Raw genomic sequence first — 7,762 nt, forward strand, 5'->3', positions numbered from 1 at the left:
CTCTCTCTCTCTCTCTCTCTCTCTCTCTCTCTCTCTCTCTCTCTCTCTCTCTCTCTCTCTGTCATTTAAGCACACCATTTCTGTGGCAACTGCCTGCGCTCCGCAAGCCGATCAGAGATTACTTAAAAACATAACATTCAGTCCATTACGATATTAGGTTTTCAGGCTCTATATTTATTTTGCGATCATTAATAAGCGCTCCCCTGAACACAGCGGTGGTTGATTAGTTAATTTTAAACTCCTGTTCTGCTAGTTATTTTGGCATGGAACCAAAACTCACAGAATTGCGCAACACCATGTTGAAACAATAATCACTGAGATTATTATTTTTGTTGGGTCATTAATTTGAACACGTTTTAGTGATTTTATTTTATTTTTTGTTTTTTAATAAAGTTACGAACGTTTTAAGCCAGTCAGAGGAGGACGTGCTGGTCTCAGCGTCCTGGCGATGTTTAGTTTGTCATCTAATGCCGAGATCGACTCAAAACCTTCCGCGATCGACATATTGCCCTGTTCTAATAAAGCACGAACAGTTCAGAAACAATGTGAAATGAGAAGAATGCGATTTATTACCTGATTGAGTCGTGTTTTAGGTTGCTCTTGAAAAACTAATCAGTCATGGCTGCACAGTTTAATCCACTGATTTTCTACAGCAGACAGCCGCTCCCCTCTCTTACAGGTACTGCGTACCCCCGCTAAATCTTTCAGGGGTGCGCAGTACCCGACCGTACCCCCCTACTTTCACCCCTGCTAATTATTAAGAGACTTCTGGAGGAAAATGGTTGCACTGGGTTTTACATAGCGGGGGCTACATAAAGGGGGCTGAAAACATCTAGATGCTGTCGTTTTCAGATTTTTCATAATAAAAAAATTTTCTGTGTGCTACTTCATATTAGTTTGCTTCATAATATAATTTGTGGTTTAAATGGGATAGAATGTGGAAAGGCTAGATAGAGAAATTTGAATATTTGGATGAAACTCCCAATCTTTGTTTGTCAATCAACTAATTTTTTTATTCCCATAAAGCTATCTGTGATTTCTTTCCGAGTCTTGTGTCTCAGAAAGGGACAAACAAGTCTCTTTCCGTTTGCGTTGATAGTGGCAGCCTTGAGGGCTGATCGGTTCTGATCCGTTGAACTGTGACCTTTCATGAGGGGTGGACCCATTACTGTGATCTCTGCTGTTGACTTTCACAGCAACGTAGGATAGAGTAAAGCTTCTGACTGATAAATGTCTGCAGAGACAAATTTGTAAATTGGCTTGAAAGTGAGTCCCAGATTGGAAGTAATGGTAAATTCAATGTTGGACTGTTGTCAGAAAGGTTGGTTTTTGGTTGACGATTAATGGTGAATCAACCATCGAACAATCACCCACGTCTAGCCAGTTCTAGTTGAAGAGATGTCATTGAATGAATGTTGTTTTGTGGTCGAATTCTAATGATTGAAATGACAACAATGACAATGATTCAACATTGATCAATGTTGAATCAATGTGTACCATTTGCCGCACCCCTTTTCCTCTCTTTTGAGCTTTGGGTAAGAGCATTTTATTACTGAGCAGGGGTTAATCAGGTTTTAAAGTAAGCACTATGTGTGGGTTGTCTTCAACATACTATTCGGAAGCCTGAGATTTCTGTTTTAAAATGTTTTTTTATTGTATTTATTTGAAATTAAAATATTTTATGTAATATTCTAATTTTCTGAGACAGAATTTGGGATTTTCATTATCCCAAATTCTTGACTACAGTGAAAATTTTACACTGAAAACACTGCATTTTGGAGAACGTCAAACTCTGACTCTGGTGCCTGCTTTTTTGTTTGTAATAAAAGAATCTGTGCTGAAATAGCAGATTATGAAATAGTTTTGACCATTTGTTGTAGTCAAAACAACAAATTTTTGTACAAAGCTTGAAATATTTCTTAGATCTGAAATATCAAACTGTTTGACCCTTTTCTAAACAAACTGGAAATGACTGACACCAGAATCTGCAGGACATGACACCTCCCGTTTCAGCTGCCTTACAGAAAATTAAGACTTAACATTAACCCTAACATGTGGATTATTGGAGAAGCAGTGTAACTTAACAGAAAAAGGAAATGCAGTCACCTTTCTGATACATAAAGCTGCATGAATGTCTGTTTGTATTGCTGGAGGTTCAGGCCCCATCTGTCAGGAATGTTGGTTGGTCTGGTGAGGAGAGACGCTGAGACCCAGGTTATGATGATGGTGATTTATTTATGAAAAGTGGCTCAAACAGTCCAGGACAGGCAGCACGGCAGAGAGTAGCAAATAGCTAATACCGGTAGCAACTGATAACTTGAGACTGAAAAACAAGCGCTAAGCAAAACAGGACTTGACAATTCTACTGGAGAGCAGAGCCATGAAATAACAACAGACATTAGCCGTAAGTTTGACAATAAACAAGGACCCGACAAAGAACACAGACAACAGGTGGGACTAAATACACACAGGGAATGAGACACAGCTGGGAAACAATCAATGGGGAAGACACAGGAAGGAAACTGAACACAAAAAACTCCAAAAATAAACACACAGAAACACGATCATAACACCATCTACCTGTCTGACGCTGTATTAAGAGACCATTGTAGATAGAAAAAAAAAGGAACACATTTCTGACAAAAAAAATATCAGAAATGTTCTAGAAAAAAACATGGGCATTTCTGAGTTGGAAAAAGTCAGAAATTTGATAGAAAAAATACATTTTTAGAAAAATGTTTTTTTCTCTAAAATTTCTGACATCTCAAATTTTTTATTTTTTATTTTGATGGAAATTTGCTTCATTTTTCTATCTAAAATGGCTCAAATACACCTTTGTACCTATCAGACTTTTGGGCTCTCAGTTTATAAGATTTAATCCCCTCCTACTTTACCTCTTTCTCTCCTTTGATTGGCCACTGCTTTCTCCTTAAGCCAACAAACAAGACCCTCCCATCCTCAGTCTGCTCTGCCAGTGGCTGTCAGTCTGTTTGGATTATTGGAACTCCTCAGGCCTCACATGTGCTCCCTCTCTGTCTCACTGTGCACACCACAAGATATCAACCATGAGCAGGATTAGGTGACACAGAGCAGCGTACTGTTTCCCTTCTGAGAAAACAAGACAGGAAGAAAGAAAACAGCCATGGAGTTAAAGTAAGTGCTAACAGCCATTGTTGACCCAGTTATAAATGGAAAGATAAGAGTAAGAAAGAGGAAAAGATTTACAAGTAAAGGAAGGGAGGATATACAATGAAAATGATGAATGCTTTGTTGAAAAATGTTTGCTTGATGTTTTTTGGCTTCTTAAAGAGGAAAAATTATTGAAAGATGCTTCTAAAATTAAAGGTTATTTCCCTGGAAGACTTATCTGGGTTTATACTTGAAAGGTGAATTCCAGCTGCAGATTAAACAGCCTCATGTCTATACATAGTGAAACTCACATTAATGCTCTCAAGTCTTCTCATTTCCTTTCCCTGTTTGTGGTTCTTCCTGTGCAAGCTAGTTTATGTAATCTAAATCAATTAAAATATTCTGTATGAAATATTCACAACCAAAATTGTGCTTTGAACTGTTTTAATCTGTGCTGAATTTATATTCATAATGATGATTCAAGAGCTGTGTATTAAACAAATCTGTTCAAGTATTTTATGTAGTAAACAACATGAATCAAATCCAAGCTGGAGTTATTACAACACAAACTGGGTAAAAATTAATTATACCTAAAACAAGGACAGTTTTCAATTTTGACATTGAACTGCAATGTTTTCAGCTTGACTGAATTCTGGCTGACAGATGTGCAGTGTGGATGCTTTCCAGTTTCCTTACAGCTGCACAACTGTACACTTCAGTTTGACTTTTGCAGCTTACATACATACACCCGGACACAGAGATACAGAACATGGTCTTATCTCAAGCATGCAGAATGCAAGATTGGCAGATATACTGGCCTGGCACTCTGATGCAGTGTTCCATTTTACTCATTTACCTTACCCTTTTCTTTGAAATGTGCACATATTATAATTAAAAAAAAAACTTAAAAGATGGAGGACAAACATAGGAATCCCCATGCTTGAGCAGCAAAGCAGAAGATTTGTAGTTTGTCCAACATGTAAAGCCTTTAAACCTGGTTGAACACAACATTTCATTTCATCTGTAGTCTGTTGGATCAGATGCATAGGTGGGACACAGAGTTGGATGGTGACATGCTCTGCTACTGTAATCTCATCATCCTGTTACTACTGAATGCTTAAGATTAGCATGATGATACTATAATGTATAGCTGCAGCACAACTGCCACATAAACCCCCTGAATTCAGTGGAAAAGAAGGCTTGAAAGGTTATTGGTGCAGAGATGTTCTGCATCAGTTGAACAGAACTTTAGTGAAATGTCTGATATCTAAACCTAGACTTTGACATGGGTTTAGATTCTAAAAATATGCATTTAAACAAAAATGTTAATGACTAAAATTACAATTATTTATGATGGAGATAAACACCCATCCCATTGAGTTAAGGGATGCACCAAAAATCATTTTGTAAGCTGAAACATTAAAAATAAATAAAATAAACAAAAAAGCAGAATTCCAAACTCTGAAATGCCCTTACATGCTTTTATAGCATTCTGAAAAGCTTTTTAAAGAAAGTGAATGTAGTTTCAATTGGCCTCTCCTTGCCCCATTCATGATTTTTGGGTCTGATCATTTCATGTGGTATAATTGAATACTGTAAGCCTTTCTTATGGTGGCCATCGTACTTTCTGCTACAAGGTTTTTCCATGTATGTCAATATCTCGGTTGTGAGATATATGAAGTTTTATATTTTTATCTTCAGGATAGAAATGCACCACAAACTATATGTGCAAAAGCTAAACAGGTCAAAGAGCTTCCCACCTCTTTCCATCCCTTCTGAGATATAAACAGAAACTTTCCATAAGAAGGAAAGAAAGAAAACATACATCCAAACTATTTGGACTATATTTGAGTTATTTTCACTAATAAGTCATCTGATAGTTTTGATTGTGTCTTTTTTGTGTTGGTAGTCTGAATGGTTATTGAAGAGCTATTTTCATGTGCTGTTCTATCTCAACCTTACATAACCAGACATAAACATTCAGTGAATAAATTAGATTTTCTGTCAGTTTTTTGCATCAAAAAGTTAAGAATATATAAATATGTTTTCAATGAGGCTCTTTATGTTGTGATCTGTGTTTTCTGTGTATTTATTTTGAGGTTTTTCTGTGTTTATTAGCCTGTTCCCCTGTGATTCTGTCTTCCCTGTTTGTTCCCAGCTGTGTCTCGTTTCTTTGATTACCCTTCCAGTGTATTTAGTTCCACCTGACGTCTTTGTCTCTTGTCGGATCCTTGTCCTCTGTGCAGCCAGTTTCCCTGTGCTGTCGTGTGTTTGTTGGGCTCCCCATTGTTTTGTCCCGTGGATTACTATCATTAAATCACCATCTTATCTTCATCCTGGCCTGCCTGCGTCTTACCTCACCTCACCAAAACCACCAATCATGACACTTTAAATGTGTGTATATTTGACATTTTAAATTGACATTTGTGGCTGTTATGCAAAATAAACCAGTGTGTATTTGATAATGTATTGCAAGGAAGTGCAATATTTTTGATAGGTAACGTAAAAGAAAAATTTTTCCACATGTGCCCTAGAGGGACATATGAAGCAGATCAGATGGACATTAATGTATCATATAGAATCTGGATAACCTTTGTGGTCAAAGAGCAATGTTCCTTTAAATGGGGGGTGCAGTTCTACTACTACTATAGTATTGTCTTTAGATTTCATAGAAAAAAAACACTAGAACAGTTTTTGCTTGAAATACTTTACTTACTGGGAGCTTTATAGGTTCTAGTTTTCATTTGTTGTCTTATTTTTCCCAATTTGATCAGAATAATGGTATCTGAGTGTTAAGGTAACCACTGTTGACAATTGTTTTAATCACATTGCTTGTTGCTGTTTCTACACCGATGTCACATTTCAAGGCTGCTTGACCAGTTTTGTTTTTTTGTTGTGCGTCACTCCTCTGAGTGAGCTCAGTGTGTTTGGAGACGGCAGAGATGAGATCACTGAACACAGCTGTGGAGCTGTCACACATAATGGAGTGTATTGGGTGGAAGGCAGGGGATACTAACTATTTCTGATGAAGAATGTCCTGTTTTCCAAATTTTTGCTTGCTTAGTCACAGATATACAACATATGCTTAAAATCTATTTCTGAAGTTTCTTGCATACTTTGCACTCAACTTTTCCTGCAAAATGTCTTCATCTGACAATGATCACAGATGCAAAAAAGACATGGCAGTTGGCTTTTTGGACATAGTGTCCATCACCTTATGAACTTTGTGTCCCAGGAATTAATTTACAAGCAGGGGCTAGAAATGAGCCTAAGTTTCTAGTGTTAGTCTATAAGTTTCTACAGAGAACAAGACTACAATCCCAGAAAAACCCAAATCAGCTCAAAATCCTTACATAGATGGTCATTTAAAGCATCTAAAAATCCCATGATTATCTTTGGAAATCTGAGGGGAACAATCTGGATCTGTATTCCTCCACCAGAACAAAACCTACATTGCTCCTCCTGCATCAGAGGAGTGACAATCAGTCTTCTTTTCAACACCTTCACCATAATTGCATGGAGTTCTAAGCATCATTACCTGTGACCCATCTGGTCCGTCTCTTCCTTTAGTACGTTCTCTGTTCTCACGGCACATTTGATGTCTGGCCTTTCACCTGCTCTTTTTTCTGTTTCTGTTTGCTCTGACTCAGCAGCTAGACACACACCCACATGTTACCAGAAAGTCCTTTGTTATTGGCCATGAGGGGAACCTTCTCCTTTCCATTTCTCCCGTTTCTATTTGTTATATCACAATCAGTCAGCCAATACTTGCTCACATACTGCATGCTGTTGCTGCGCCACGCTGCTGTGAGGCAGCAGTTTCTGCAGGCAGAAGGAAAGGAAGGAGATGAATGGAAGGGACAGGGAGGAGAGGGAGAAGAAGGAAACAGGAGAGGAAAAAATTATGTAAAACTGAAGTGCAATCTGGCACCAGCTCCGCTTCTCAACTTTGCTCCCATAAACACGTGAAGAAACCGTGATGATGTCAAATTCTGTCATCCTATCCTCTTATAAATAGATCACTGATGGTAGGAGGGGGGTGGTATGTCGATTAGGATGAAATGAAGGTATGTTTACAGTTATTCAATGTTTTACTTTGTTAATGTGGAAGCAGAGATCAATGCCTGTTGGTCATACCAGAGCGTTGCTGTTGTCCCATCCTGTGCTGAAGTGTGCAGATGAATCCCTCCGTTCTTTTCTGTGTGATAAATGAGGGGAACTACATCCAGCAGGAATTATTCCGCTCTGCTGAAGCGGCTCTGCTTACATAAGAGCAGAGCGACCTTGTGCTCTGTCAGCACAGCACCGCTAGTGTTGTGGCTGTCTGCAGGATTTAGGAGTTTTACTAATCAACGCTATGTTTGATGCCCAGGTCATCTGCTCTGTGGAGCTGGTAAGTTAAGGATCTAATCTGAGCTTTGGATAGCTTCATTCAAATCTTCCTTCTGGTGCAGTTTTACATACATTTGCTTTTATAGATTTGATTGTATTGTAACTAAGCTTTTATTGTGATTAGGTTTGTGCTGAAATACTAGCTATTTGATCTGTGTAGTAGCATCAGATTCATTTCATTATCACTACTTTGAAATCTTGACTGCTTTTTGGTTGATGAAACTGCTTTATCAACCCTACC

At 38.1% G+C, this 7,762-nt stretch overlaps 1 protein-coding gene and 1 long non-coding RNA gene across 5 annotated transcripts in view; one reads left to right on the forward strand and one right to left on the reverse strand.

Annotated features, from left to right (window-relative positions):
• LOC103462714 (uncharacterized) overlaps positions 1 to 2,975 on the reverse strand; it is a 10,180-nt gene extending 7,205 nt beyond the window's left edge. Inside the window, exons 1-2 of one of the 2 annotated variants that reach the window (XR_533383.1) lie at positions 2,895 to 2,972; positions 2,107 to 2,203 (exon numbers count right to left, since the gene is read on the reverse strand). This is a non-coding gene — a long non-coding RNA (uncharacterized LOC103462714). Of the gene's footprint in view, positions 1 to 2,106; positions 2,204 to 2,894 lie in introns of both variants that reach the window. The other variant, XR_533384.1, reaches the window with a different exon arrangement.
• An 11-nt stretch (positions 2,976 to 2,986) lies between these two features.
• The window catches only part of trim2a (tripartite motif containing 2a), a 39,199-nt gene continuing 34,423 nt past the window's right edge, over positions 2,987 to 7,762 (forward strand). The window contains exon 1 of one of the 3 annotated variants that reach the window (XM_008405636.2): positions 2,987 to 3,153. The gene's annotated coding sequence lies outside the window, so the exon portion shown is untranslated. Of the gene's footprint in view, positions 3,154 to 6,676; positions 7,197 to 7,330; positions 7,523 to 7,762 lie in introns of those variants that run through there. The other 2 variants (XM_008405627.2, XM_008405623.2) reach the window with 2 other exon arrangements.

The sequence above is a fragment of the Poecilia reticulata genome, linkage group LG1 (genome assembly GCF_000633615.1).
Source record: "Poecilia reticulata strain Guanapo linkage group LG1, Guppy_female_1.0+MT, whole genome shotgun sequence".
Taxonomy (NCBI): Eukaryota; Metazoa; Chordata; class Actinopteri; order Cyprinodontiformes; family Poeciliidae; genus Poecilia; species Poecilia reticulata.